At 44.9% G+C, this 15133-nt stretch overlaps 1 protein-coding gene and 1 pseudogene across 1 annotated transcript in view; one reads left to right on the forward strand and one right to left on the reverse strand.

Annotated features, from left to right (window-relative positions):
* The window catches only part of Enthd1 (ENTH domain containing 1), a 109143-nt gene that overhangs the window by 23893 nt on the left and 70117 nt on the right, over positions 1-15133 (reverse strand). The window lies entirely within an intron of this gene.
* LOC117718643 (heat shock protein HSP 90-alpha pseudogene) lies at positions 1483-2949 on the forward strand (annotated as a pseudogene).

The raw sequence follows: 15133 nt of genomic DNA on the forward strand, positions 1-15133 counted from the left end.
TCCTTTACAAGATAAACTAGACAAAATATGCATCATTCTATCCTTATTAAACCCTTTGTCTCTCCCAGGAGGCACATTCTGAAGCACTTCATGGGGCAGCATCCTTTTAATGACCCTTTTGTCTGTGTGAGGACAACAGACACTCTTCCAGAGCTGCTCTGATGGTTCCTACAATGTAAACTTTCTGTCCTTTCTGTCAGTAGACACTAACCCACAACAGCCTGGGACAAACTGGGCATCATGAACAGAAAGAAGCCACTGAAGCAGGCAAGGAACCAAAATTGCAGGTGAACCTAGGTTTCGACCACTGCCTGATCCCACACATCTGGGGACTGAATTTCTAGATAGGACTGGATCCCAACCCACTGTGTGAGAGACTGTTCTAGAGAGTCTCATCCTAACTTGGATATGTGAAGGAAGAAAACTGTTTCTTAAGAGACCGATGAACTTAGAACTGTAACATAGTAAGAGGGGCATGTGTATCCTCTGGCACTCACTTCCACTAGGTAGACAGATGCTCTGACTCTGAGTTCACCATTAGGTAACTCTACACATCACAAAGTACAGTATGTAATACACCAGAATGAACACACAGGCCCTCAGGACTTTTGAAGGCTGGAGAAAAGCTTCTGGTATTTACCCAGAATTAGAAAATTCAAGAAACTTCTATTAGTTGCTTCATTGCCTTTGTACAGCTAGTCATGGCTCATGTGTGGTCACTCAAGAAAGAAGCCAGAGAACACTGTGAGGCCACACAGAGCCAAAGCTAAATGCTGAGACTATTGTTTATGTTTTCACCCCCACCCCCCCAAACAAGTTTACTGACCTGACCCATCTGCACAGGATGTGTTTAATCACATGTGGGTGGGAGGTACACAGGCAGGACATATATCTGGATGTACACTTGCCCTTGGTTGGATGTAGGTGGGAGGTATGCAGGCAGGAAGTGTGTCAGGATATATGCTTGCCCCTGATTGGACCCGATGGGAAATATAGTGGCCCTGTGGTAGTTTCGCCTTTTGGGAACCCAAGTATGGACCTGGCCAGAGTCCATCCTCCTGGCCAGTATTTAATTAAAGCTTGCTTCGAATTTGGCTTTAAATTGTGGTAGTGACTTTATTCTCAACCAGTGGGATAAATAAAACCCCCAGACCCAAGACCAACCTATGGAGGAGAAAAAGGTTAACACTTGTTCCTTCAAGGAAACATTGTCCAGTTAATGTCCTTCATCATCAATGCTTTCTGTTTGAACAAAGAGATTTTTCTGAGGGACCTCATCTCAAATTCGTCAGATGCTCTGGGTAAGATCAGCAGTGAGAGTTTGACAGGTCCTAGTTATCACTCTGGGAAGGACCTGCAGGTTAATCTCATCTCCAGCAAACAAAATCAAACTCCTACTATTATGGATACTGGAACTGGGATGGCCAAGGCTAACTTGGTCAATAACCTTGGTACTATTGCCAGTCTAGCACCAAAGCCATCATGAAGGCCTTGCAGGCTGGCGCAGATACTGGCTACCCCATTAGTCTCCGTGGATAAGAAAGGAGAGAAGGAAGTCAGTGGCTGAAGAAACAGGAGGTAAGAGGAAGAGAAGGAAAAAGAAGAAATAGAAAGTGTATGGTTCTGCTAAAAAAGGAAAAAAGAATAGTGATGAGAAGAAGAAGATTAAGGAGAAGTACATTGATCAAGAAGAACTAAGTGAAACAAAGCCTGTTCGGGCCAGACATCCTGACGAAGAATATCATGAGTTCTGCCAGAGCTTATACTATGGGTGGGAAGAGCATGTCATGGTAAAGCATTGTCTGTTGAAGGACAACTGGAATTCCCAGCCCTTCTCTTGTCCCAAGACACATTCCTTTTCATATATTTGAAAACAGAAAGAAAAAGCCCATCAAGTTGCACATACACAGTTTTCATCATGGTTAACTGTGAGGAGTTAGTCCCTGAGTATCTGAATTTCATTAGAACAGTGGTGGGTTCCAAGGATCTCCCTCTAAATATTGCCAATGAAATGTTGCAGCAAAGCAAAAATTTGAAAGTTATCAGGAAAAATTTGGTCAAGAAATGTTTAAAGCTGTTCACTGACCGGGCAGAAGGTAAAGAGAACTACAGAAAGCTTTGTGGGCAAGTCTCAGAATTGTAAAGCTTGGAACTCAGGAGGACTCAAAATTGAAGCCGCTATTCGAGCTGCCGTTGGTGCTACACTTCTGCTTCTGGGGAAGAGACACTTTCTCTCAAGGACTGCTGCACCAGAACAAAGGACAATCAGAAGCGCATCCATCACAGCCGAGACCAAGATGAAGTAGCTAACGTGGCTTTCATGGGCCATCTCTGACACCATGGCTTAGAAGTGATCCATGCGACTGAGCCCATGGATGTGTACAGTGTGCATAGCAAGGCAAGGGCAAGACCGTCGTGTCAGTTACCAAAGAAGGACTGGAACTTGCAGAAGATTCAGAAGAGAAAAAGAAAACAGGAAGAGAAAAGGACAAAGTTTGAAGAACCTCTGCAAAATTATGAAAGACATCTTGGAGGGGAGGGTTGAAAGGGTCAAAGTGATTGGTGGCATATCCAAGTGGTGTCATCACAGCACATGTAGGTGAACGGCAAACATGAGAGAATCAAGAAAGCCCAAGCCCTTAAAGAGAACTCAATCCTGGGTGACACGGCAGCACGAAAATGACCGGACTGCTCCGTTATTGAAACTTTAAGGCACAGGGTGACAGAATGGCGGGTTTGTGAAGGATCAGGTCATCTTGCTGTATAAGTTGGACTCCTGAATTCTGGCTTCAGTCTGGAAGATCCCTAGACACAAGTGAACAGATCTACAGGGTGATCCGTCTTGTTCTGGGAACTGATGACCTCACTTTGGATCACGCCAGTGCTGCTGTAGCTGAAGAAATGCCCGCCTTCAGAGGAGACGAGGACGCATCGAGCATGGAGAAGTAGACGAGGAGGCAGCAGAAGAATCACATGCTCAGTGCTTACTTCATTCCCTTTCATGATACATTTTCAAGGCTTTTTGTTTATTTTTGTTAACATTTTAAAGCATCTGTGTGACATTAAAACTACAGAGAGACAAACTTTCCTTCTGCTTCTTGTACTGTGAGGCTGTGGGCTTGTTTCAACAGGCTGGCAGAAAGTTTGGTTTAAGATGTAATGTAACCTATTGTTCTTTGTAATCTGAACTATTTAAGCTGTTGGGCTGGATTCCTTAGTAGACCAAATCACCTGTCACTCAAGTGTTCGGAGACACAGCTTCACATTTAAAAGGGAAAAAATTGTTAAGACAGCTTGACTGTCAACTTCTAGAATCCATTTTTTTTTTTAAGTTTTTCATAGTCTGTAGTTAATTCTGTATGTACTAGTCTTAGAAGTAAGAATACAAGCTGAAACAACTTGACAGGAATTTTGCACAAGACTTGTTTTCCAAAGTAAAGTACCAAGAACAAAATTCTAAGCTTCCCTAAGTCTTGTAACACAGCAAAGCCCATGAATAGAAATATAGTGTCCAGTCACATTCTGCTTTAAGAGGTAAATATATATTATATGTTGATATATATTATTGTTATCTTATATAATCTGAATTATATAATCTGTATTTATATGGATCTATCTATCTATCTATCTATCTATCTATCTATCTATCTATCTATCTATAGATATTACTTTTTGGGGATTTAAGGCAATGTCTGACTCTGTAGTTGAGGATGACCTAGAATTCAAGATTCTCCTGCCTCTGACTCTTGAGTGCTGCAATTCCAGCCTTCTACTGCAATGTCTGGCTTCTTCTATGTTTGAAAATTCAACTCAAGTACCACTGCCTCTTCAATGCCTGCCCTGGCCCTTCTGTCTGTGCCTTGTCTTACTATGCCCTCCGCTACCAAAGCCTGGATGGAGCCTGTGAGCAACTGCAACACTGCACTCCTCTATTCCAGCCTTGTCCCAGTCGATTCCATCACCACAGCTGTCTCTGTGTCCCAGCACCCAGCAGTGCTCGTCTTGAAGGATGTACTCAATCAATGTCTTTCAATGGAAGGAAAAACCCAGACCCAAGAACCAAAGAGAAGGTAATGCTTTTGTTTTTCTAAATTTAACACAGTTTAACAACTTCGTAATAATGAAAGGAAACAGAAAATTGGTGGATGAAAATAACCTCTTCTGAAATATTACTAATTAGCATATGACCCAGTTATATTTAGATGGTAAAATGTTTTGTTAGAAGTACTAATATATCCTAGTAGGAGACCAGAATCTTGGTATTTCAGAATGCATGTATGTGTTACTATATTTGCTTTAAAGTGCTCCGTAAGAGGGATCTTATTTAAATATTTCCCTTGACACTCCATTGTATTTGAGAAAAATATTTTGCTCTTTATGTAATGAAATTAATTTTAAATGCACCGGTATGTAAACCAGGACAGCCTAGGATGGCAATCGCTTTCCCTTGAAAATATCTTAAGAATAGTCAACCCAAATATCAGCATTGGCATGGATAGAGACTCTAGATGCCACGCTAATACTTAGTACAAAAGCTGAAAATTTAACACAAGTTTAAGAATTCAGTGAGATGACAGGGTATAGAGGCTCATGATGTAAGTTCTGTCTGGCACCTGGGATTTGGAGGCAGGAAAATCAAGAGTTCAAGGCCAACCTGGGCTACATGACATCCTACCTCAAAGAACCAAAGTAAATAAATAAATATTTTAAAAATTCAACAAAACATCTTAGAACAAAGTCCTTCTATTTCTATCAATTCCTTTCCTGGTAGTCCAGAAAGAAAACTGCAAACTGGTTGCTTGGATTTTTATTAAAACTAGTAAGTTGTTTTTATTTAACTATGTTGGCCATTGAACTCAGGGTCTCATCTATGCCAGGCAAGCACTCTTCTACTGAGCTGTATCCTCAGCCCCAAACTGGTAATGTATGCAATGAACTGAACACTTTGATATAAAAAGATGACGGCTGGGGATACAGCTCAGTTGGTAGAATGCTCGAAAAAAATGATTTCAAATGTACGGCACATTATCTTAAAAAGAAAAAAACATTTGCTTGAGCAGAAGATAGAAGCGTTCTGAAGATTCTACAGTAAAGCAGCCCAATTCTACCCCTCCTTCTATGCAACATGCCAACTCAATTCTCTAGATCCACTGCTTTAGTTATTTATATTGTATGTGGAAGTCCCCTCCTATGCCGGTGACCAACTCCACATCCCACAGCTTCCGCTCTCCATGGCTTACCTGCCACAGACCCAGAAACGACTTGCAGCCAGGCCTGTGCAGTGTTCTCAGGATCACTGACTCCTGCTCCCAGTGTCTTGCCTACCAGCTAACCTTCCTGCCTTACTGGTTTAAACCCTACCAACCCCACAAGCCCCATCCCAAATAATTACTGCTTCTAGAAGCTATTTCCACAGACAACACCTTCCTACTCTAACAAAGATGATTTAATTCTTCAAGGCCCAATCCAATTTCTTACTTGTTAAAAACATTTTAACTTTCCAAGTTAAAATAAATCTGTTTTCCTTCCTCATTATTGCATAATGAGTGCTGTATGAATACTGACTTCTCTTTAGCCAGTCTCATTATTTCAAATGTACCCATTCGTTTGACAAACACTATTAAGTATGAGGGTGTGTCAGGCAGCAGCCGAAGCTCAGGGGTCACAGCACTAAACAAATGTGCTGCTTCTAACTCGGTCTAATTTCTTGTGTACAAATCTGTCACCTCCAGCATAATGACACCCCCCAGAGTGTAAACCCTATTGAACTAGCAGATTGTCTGATAGTCATTGCTGTCCCAGTGATCTGGTCACTAACAAAGTCATCTGTAGAGCCAGGGGAAGGAAGAAAGGATAGCCTGGTGTAGTCTTTTGATACACATGACCTGGAAATACTCAGATATCTAGGGGCTTATTTAGGATCACACAGTATTCAAGGACAGAAGGATTAGATGTCAGACTCATGAATTCAATATTCTTCTGCCTTGGGGAACCGAGGAAGGGACAAAGGAAGTTGGTAGATCCAGATGTACTCAGAAGATTTTCCTTTGCTAACAATCCTATGCCCGGGATATGTGCATGTGTCCATAACTGCCTCACGACTCAGTTTTATCTCAGGATCACTCTGTTTATCCATATCACATCCACATAGAGCGCATGTGAACAGGATCAAGCTGGTTCATATGCGTCTGAGCCTGTTTATCATTTCCTGGGAAGAAGGTTTGGGGAAGATGACTGCTGGACACATAAAGAACGGACAGTATCAGGGATGTTTTTCTAAAGCTCTCAAGAACGTGAGGGCTATGCTGGAGTACAGCACTGGTCCTGCCTTTCTATATTTGAACACAAATATGTGATTGTTCCAGAAGGCTTCCAAATGTTTTCCAGGAGAGAAATTCTGTGAATTCCACTGAAAAGGCGGGGAGGGGTTCTGAGTGAATTAATCTGGTTGCTGGGCTTTATCTGGTTTCTCATTTTCTTTCAATTTAAACCTGAATGTCAGAGCTTTCTCTCCAGCATCTCTCCAGCTGACTCCTCAATAGGAGGCTCAGTATTAAATCATGAGACAGCACCAGCCCGCCTTAGTCACCTGCCAATATACCTGATTAATACAAAATGGGACCCTGAAAGGCTGGTAGTCTTAGGCTTGATAGTTGTCCTTCAAGACAGCACATTCTCTGTGGAAGACACCAGGCTGTGATTCTTACACAGACCTGCTCATTGGGTCAGGAAGGGTTTGACCAGTGTGAGATCATCCTGACAGAGCCTTCAGGTTGGTTCTGAGTGAAGAGACTCTGCCGACAGACAGTAACACCCCCCATCCCCGCTGACACCCCTTTTTCATTTTTCAGCAGTTCTGTGGGCTTGTTCTAGGGACTCTAATCATTGCGTGTTATTATGTATTTGTTATTATAAATCTAATAATGGGCGTTCTGGTCCAACAGAGCCAGCACTGTGCTCCGTTCTCTTGCTGGTCTGACGCATAGGATCCAATTACAGCTACAAAGGAGAGTGCTGGCAGACATGACTGAAGATGGATGCCAAGATACAGCTTTCTGTAGTTTAAAAAGGCGTAACTGAAGGATTTTCCCCCTTTTAGTAATTAAGTTAATCAGAGGAAACAGGATGTGAAGATAATAATGAGGTCGTTTTGCTAAGAGGCCACAGTTACAAATTATTAACACAGGAGTGATTTAAACTGCTTACTAATATATTGGTTTAAAATAGGCAGGCTATTAACCTAAAATGGATATTGAATGTAAAAGTTAAATCTATGCATGACATACAAAAAAAATCTTAGTGCTTTATTTCCGGCGGTGCATGCACAAAATCCTAAACAATTATAAATTGGATTCATAATTATAATTATATATAATTTAGTGGTTCCTTAGGGTCCGCACTAAGTGTGGAAGGGTTGTATGACCCCATCCAACGGTGCCACAACCACAACCAAGTGTGGAAGAAGAAACATGGTCGACACTGAAGACCCGAGACTCACAGATGCATGGACTCCTTCTTTCAGAAGCCTGGTGTGGTGGTTCTATCCTAACAAGGAGACGGAGATCAGAACATACAGAAAAAGACTTCTAAAGGCTCCAAGTGGGGCAGCTAATGGTTTCCATGCCATGAAGATGGATTGTAATGAATGGATGATAAAATAGGCACAGAGTGCCCATTACCAGGTTTTCTGTCATAGCTAAGGTTCACCAGCAATAAAAAAAAAAAAAAATCACACGTTCCTTCACTAGACTGCAGATGCAGAAAGGAGGATGAAGGCCTTTGTGAGGCTGGTGATGAGCGCCAGTCCATCTCACAGTCTGTGTCTCTAAGGCGCCAGAGAAATGGAAGCTGATACCGGCCATGTAAAGGTCATCCTGTGCTGGGAGCATACGCCAGCCCTGGGAAATAAGCAGGTTCTCAACAGTGACCGGGAGACTGACAGTGACAAATGATGACTCCAGAAGAGGGAAAATTTAAACTAAATTGGGTCAGAGGTTTAATTCTAGTCAGAATTAAATTATTTTAGGCTACAAAATACTTTAAACTGTGCTTGGCCCAAGGGAAACACTCCCAGGTACAGGGAACAGTCATTAGGAGGCAGCTGAGGCAGTGAACCACACAGCCCTTGCCATGGCTCTCCCTGGAAGTGATGAGAAGATGAGTGCTTAGCCCTGCTCCTTGCAGACCTCAGGTACAGGCCATGGCCTATGCCCACGGGTCCTCTTCGGTGGCTTCTGAGACACAGAGAAGAGTGCACTCTGGAAGACCATGATAAGACACAGCGTGGTAACTCTCCAACCTTTTCCCAGTTAGACATGCATCCCAAGAATGAACTTTTTTACTTCAACAGCAAGCAAAAATCTTGGGTAGGTTTATAGCATAGCAACCAGCCTTTAAATACCATTTATGCTGTGAAGGAAGAAGAAATGCTAGTTCTTAAGAAGCATGACTACATTCTTATTCAAAATAAGCCAAGGAGACTCTCATGAAAGCCATCAACATTATCCTGAGAGCATGTCCCTCGGGGACCACCTTACTGATTTGCAGAGACAATGCAAGCCGGCCCCTTCCCCTAGACAGACTGCTGCAGAATCGGCTTCTGCAGCTCTCTGCTCGGTTTTCTTGAATGGTCTGTAGTTCTGTGACTTATCTGTGTTTTGCTTACTCTCTCTCATGGCAGCACACTCTGCATATTTTCATTCACGAAATAGCACTTTGCAGATAGAATGTGTACTGAGGAGGCACAACCCAGAAAGGACTTCAGTCACTGCAATTGTTAAGCATGGAGATAAAACACCAGAGACACCAGCTAAGAAGAGAAAGATCTTTCGGAAAGATGAGTGAAGAGTAAGAGATTATAAAACCAAAAGTAAGCAGATTATTCATAGAATACCTAAAATTCTTTTTAAACTGAAAGGAATTTTAACGAGTCAGTGGATGACAGGAAATAGGAGCTGGAGGCTAGGTGCAGAGACCAATGGGGAGAAATCCAGCCAGGGGGTTGAGTGCCATGGCTGGCGGAGAGTGAGCCCAGCATCACTGGAGCCTGGCTCCTCCAGCCTTGTGGCCTGCAGTGCAGGCTGGTCTCAGTGTGAGGTCCCATATGCTCCTGTGCCCTCTCCTCTGCACCTTCCTTCCCCACTCATCCTGAGATCTGGGTGACCTCTTCTTGTCCCTAGTGTTCTGTCCTGTGGTTGTCAGAACAGAGAAAGCACACGAGTGATGGTAGTGTGTGTCTCTTTCTCTCCTGGTCACTGTCATTGTCCCTCTGCTGGTGGTGGCTGCTCTGGATATTATGGCCCTGTAACAGCTCCTCCCCAAGTTCTCCCTCTAGTGGAGTGAATCTGAGAGTTCTTTAAGGTGACTGTGAGAGCCTGCTCTAGCTTCGTAGGGGAGGAAAGGATTTATTTTGGCTTACACTTCAACATCCCAGTCCATCACTGAGGGAGGTCTAGGCAGGAACTCAAAGCCAAAACATGAAGCATGAACTCTGGAGGGATGACGCTAACTGGCTCACTGAGAACCACACTATACTGGCTTTCTTATGAAATTCATGACTCTGCCCACAGTGGGCTGGGCCCACCTACGTCAATCAAGGCAATCCAAACAAGCCCCCACAGGCATGCCCATGGGTCAGCATGAGCTAGACAAATTCCTCAACTGAGATTTCCTTCTCAGGTGACTCCAGGCTGTGTCAGGCTGACAGTTAAAGCCGACTAGGCCCCGCCTTTTACTGTGGCTCCTCTGCTGGGATCCCAGCCCTGAGACATCTTCCTCCAACTCTTTGCACCTCCATGCTTTTAACCTTTGTGGATTACCTAGCACCTGGAGTTATGGCTGGAAGATGCACACACTGTGACCTCATGGTCTGTGTCCAATGGAACATCAGGACCATCAGCTGGTCTTTCAGCTCTCGTTTTCACACAATTCCAAACCCTCACTGCTGTTTTTAGGCGCTTCTGTCAACATGACCTTTCCCGATTACTTTTTAGCAGTTGATCTTCTTCCCTGAGCACCCGGGAAAGACAGCCTTAAAACTGAGCTGCCCTGGCATCCCCTCATGCTAACCAGCTGAAGTGCACTCGGGCTGTGCCCAGCCTTCTCTTCAGCCTTAGCTTGGAGGGTCAGGAGCCGTCCTCTCAGCTTTCTCCTTGTCCTGTGGCTTGTTACCAAGGCTTGCTCTGGTCAGCACTTCTTTCTGTTTTCAGCTGTGTATCGGCTGACTCCTGATCCACGGACATGCTCTACCCTTCCCATACCAGCACATCCATGGTTATTAAGCTCCACACGCAGGAACTGTGAATGTCCATGTTATATGATACGAGTTTTGGTCTAGAAAAACAATTTGAAGTTAAATGAAGCTAATCAAATACCTACAACCTCACACAGTAATCATTTTGTAGATGTTTAAGCTCTCCTGCTTAAGCGTTACCTTGTTATTTATCTGGATTCCATGATGTACCGTGGGTCTTCAGGGCCTCCTCCCGCTCCTAGTGATATGTCATTACTTTTGACCAACATCTCCACACCCCGGGAACTGCCTCTCTACTCTTTGCTTCTGAATTTCTTCTGCTTTGGAAGACTCCATTTGTGTGTGGAATCATGTGTGGTTTATTCTGTGGTGCCTGGCCTATTCGAAGCAACACAATGTTCTTCAGGTTCATCCACGCTGCTGCTGGGGACAAGATCTCCTGTGAAGCCAAGAGCATTCCATCGTGCACACAGGCCTCACTTTCTGTGTCCACCCCTCACTGATGGACATGTCTACATCTGGGCTGCAGTGGGTGTGGGAGGACATCTCTTCCACATACAATGACCTTTGAAAAGGTTCCTGGAGGTGTGACGGCTGGATCACGTGAGAGTTCTCTCCTTCCAGCTAGTCACTTCCACTTTAAACACTCCTCAGCCGGCTGCCATTCAATTTTCCTTTCTCATGATCACTCACCCAAACAACTGGCAACCATGCCTTTCTGCATTAAATTCACTCCTTTCTTTGCTATTCGGCTCCTTAGAACACTGTAGCATGGCCTCACGCTTCTCTCATGGAGCTGCCCTGGGGTAGCCAGCGCTGGTCTGTCCATTGCTGAATCCAGTGGAAAATTTTCAGTCCTGTCTCAGGACATTTCTGTGGCATTAGAGATTGACGAGCCCCACCCACCCCTTCTGCTCCTTTCATTTTATACACTCATTCATTCAAATGATATTTATTAGGCGGTGTGTCACACACTATTCTAGGTACTAAAAATACGACAGTGCACAAAAAGATGAAGCCTGTAACCCCTTGGAGCTCAGATTACACGGTGGGGGAGGGGAAGTGAATAATTAAACAAGGATTTATATTTAGCTGGTCAGACAGTGATAAATCCTATGGAGGAAAATAAAACCCTTAAGGGGCAGAGGCAGAGCCAGGGAATGAGCAGGCTGGTGGGGACCATGTTACTACTTCATGCAGGATGATCAGAGGGGCCTCTACTGAGGTTGATCATAAGCACTAGAGGAGTCTAGAACATTCTAGAGAGACAGAAAAATCCCTACAGATGCTTGACACATTCCAGGGATACCAATGATCTAAGACGGCTGTAGCAGGGTGACCAAATAGGAGAAAGAGTAGGAGAAGAAAGGTTATAAGGGAGGAGCCAGGTCACAAGGCTGCTACCTTGTGACCCATAGAGATCGTGGTGGTGATAGGATTAGATACCAGTGGTGATGGAACTCTAGATGTTTGCCCATTTTAGAGGCAAAGGTGACATACATGAGAGGACATGAGTCACAACTGACTCTGAAGCTTGGGTTTGAAAACCTAAGTGAAGGTGGCATCGTCCTTTCTGACCTGTGGTGCCTGTCTCTATCCTCCAAGACAAGACTCAAGGTAACCATGATGACTGACTCCCCAACCCCATGCCCTGCAGCTCGCATGGGTGTAGTCCATGTTCTGACCAACCCCAGAGCACAGGCCAGCCTCATACACCAGGCCACAGAGGCTCACCACCAAAGCCATCTTGTCCCTCTCCTGCAAGTAGATCCTGACTATAACCATCCAGCAGGAGTCAGGGATCTAGCCTGGGGGGACACAAGCCTCTCACAAGGTTGGGTCAAGCAATGATAGTCTACCCACTGTTTTCTGAAATGAGTCAGGGATTATGCTGAAGGCTGGGGTAGATGTCACTAGTTTAGGGTCTCTTGGAGGAATGTCCTCCTTCTTCTGGCACCCTTCTTCTGAGTTATCTGCTTCCCAAGTAGACCCAACATGGTGACAACAGCCTAGGGGGACATCAGCTCCTCCCCAAGAAATCTTCCCACTGCCTCCTCACTGGATCTTTCCTGTTTCACCACACTGTACCTCTGTAATCAATTCTCTGCATCTCTCTCTCTCTCTCTCTCTCTCTCTCTCTCTCTCTCTCTCTCTCTCTCTCTGTGTGTGTGTGTGTGTGTGTGTGTGTGTGTGTGTGTGTGTAGGTGTTTTAAGAGTCCTGGGGTCTGTTTTCATCCATTTTTTAAGTAACTTCCATACAGAGAGACTTGACATCTGGTGCCTACTTTATTATTATCACCTGAAGCAAAATCAGATAGGCTGAAAGAGTACCATTTTAACATCCTAATATACATATGTAGGCAGGGGGTATATAAAGCTCCCATATGAACCTCCTTCTGGGTCCTCAGGGTCCTAAAGCAGTTGCAGTTGCATGCCATAGTTACTTGACAGATTAGTTCTCATTTTAACACCACAAATTAGGTGTTATAATTATTTTTCAACTGATATCAATTTTGGTTTTAATTACCGTTTGATCATGTGATCCACAGACATGTGTGGAGTGTCTTTCCAACCTTCCTTCTAAGTGGCAGAGGACGTAAGCTCGGGGCTCAGCTCTCTGGCTGTGATGGTGGGTCAGCAGTCACCTTAGGAGGACCTGTCTTTGATTTATTTACATTTGTGGCTACGTGCTCCCATCACAGGTCAGCTCTCAGGTCTGTCTTCCATTTTGCCCTTATAATTTTCCTCCAGCGCCCAACCATGCACACAACATTTTCTCTCATCCTTGCCTCGCTTCGTTCATCTGCTTGAGTGGTGGGAAGACCTGCAGCAGTGTGGTCCTCACTGCTGGAACCGTGAGAGGCCAGGAAGGCTGTTCTGAAGGGTAAGTGACAAGATGTTAGACAGATGTAAGGCTCAGGGAGGGAGAGCAGGAAAGGGGACACCACAACAGTCCTGGCAGGAGTGACCAGACTCCACAAGGTACAGGGAGATGGCATTAAAGGTGTGATCAGTAAAGAACTGTCACAATTCTATGGTTGAAAATTTATGAATAACTAAGCTCTCCAAGGTTACAGAAGGGAAGGGACTGGCAATGGGCATTAACTATGGTGGACTCCTCTCCAAGCTTTTCTTTTCTAGGTTAAGTGAATCACACACTGGCCTAGAAGCAAAGCCCCTTTCTGACTCCCATTCACTTGAAGCATCTGACCATGGCAAGAGCCAAAGTCAAGCTCTGGCTGCCACCTTTGCTCATCGAGGTTTTAATTGCTGCAGCCCCCTGCCTACAGCTTTAGTCACACTGTATGGTGAGCCAGCAACACAAGGGAACCTGAGGCAGAACTCTCTAGGTTTGTCTAGAGAGGTTCTAGAGATCCACAGTGTGCTATGGTGTTACCTACACACACTCTCGACACATACCAGAGATAAGCTCACTGTGAAAGCAGCTTAGTTCTTGGCCACAGTGAGATGCTAAGTGTCTCCCAAAGGCCTGGATGTTAAAGGCATGTCCTCAGAGTGGAATTATTAAGAGGTGATGGCACCTTTAAGAGGCAGAGCCTGATAGGAGACCTTCAGGTGTCTGGGGTAATAGCCTTGAAGAAGACTGGGACTCAGCCTCCTCTTCCTCTCTCTTGCTTCCTGACCATGAGGGTGAGAGATTCTGTTCCTCCATGGGCTCCCGCCATAAGGTGCTCTCTTACCACAGGCCCTGAAGCAGCAGAGCCAACTGACCATGGACTGACACCAACGCTGTGATTCTAAATAGGCTGTTTCTTTATGAGCTGGTCCTATGGATGTCTAGTCCCGTGACTGAGGGCTGACTGGATGCTCTGAAGCATGCTCATTCTGCTCTGAGGAAGATAGAACACTGAGAGGACTGTGCCAGGGACTACTCAGGTTTGCTAAAACTGCCAGCTTGAAAAATGAAGCAGCAGCTTGAACATGAACTGTAATCAGCAAGGAGGTCAGGGGTCAACTACTAGGGTTGGTTTGTTTTTTTTTTTTTTTGGTTTTTTTTTTTTTTTAAGAATTTTATTAAAAAGGCTGGGCATGTCTGGCGACGGGCTGCATTCAGTGTAATGGAAAAAAATCAGACTTCTTAAACGCATAGCATACAATTGCCATCCAGGAAGCAGAGTTAGAATTTTTAAAAACCGGGTTTCTCAGGGAAAGAGATCCTGACAACTGACTGCCTGCATTCTGGTCTAGTTGTCCCCAGTGCCTCGATTACAGTCAGTCCTCCCAGAGAAGAACAGCTGACGCAGCTAACATCTGTCCCCAGATAACACGCTGTCCCCAGGTACCCCTTTCCCCTGCTGCCCCTCTGTCTCAGTAAATGGCACTGCTACACCTTCACTTTCCAAAGGCTGCAAAGCGAGATCATCGCTGTCATCCCTCTGACACATGCTCATCAGGAAATCTTGACAGCTCGGAACATCTGTCTCCTTTTCTCCACGGCCACAGCTCTGTCCAACCACAGCTGCCATGCCAGGCACAGGTGCCTCTCCGTCCCTCTGCTCCTGCTCTCCCATCACTCCACCCCCACCTCTGTCCTCAGCAGTCACTCCACACACTCCCCTGCCTCCTGGGCTGAGGATTAAATCAGCTTGTCACACCACCCACTTCCTGTGCTACATTCCAGCCATGTGGCTCCTAGTAACCTAAGGAAAAATTATCCTTCTCCTCCTGGGCCTCCAAACTTACTCTTTTCTTTACTCAGAAGGACACCATGAAAACAAGACCCACAGAATGAACTAATCAGGGCTCATAGGGGCTCACAGAGACTGAAGTGACGATCACAGATCCTACATGGGTCTGTGTAGGTCCTCTGCGTAGACGTTATGGTTGTGCAGCTTAGTGCTCCTGTGGGACTCTTAACAA

This window comes from Arvicanthis niloticus, chromosome 13 (genome assembly GCF_011762505.2).
Source record: "Arvicanthis niloticus isolate mArvNil1 chromosome 13, mArvNil1.pat.X, whole genome shotgun sequence".
NCBI classification, from domain to species: domain Eukaryota; kingdom Metazoa; phylum Chordata; class Mammalia; order Rodentia; family Muridae; genus Arvicanthis; species Arvicanthis niloticus.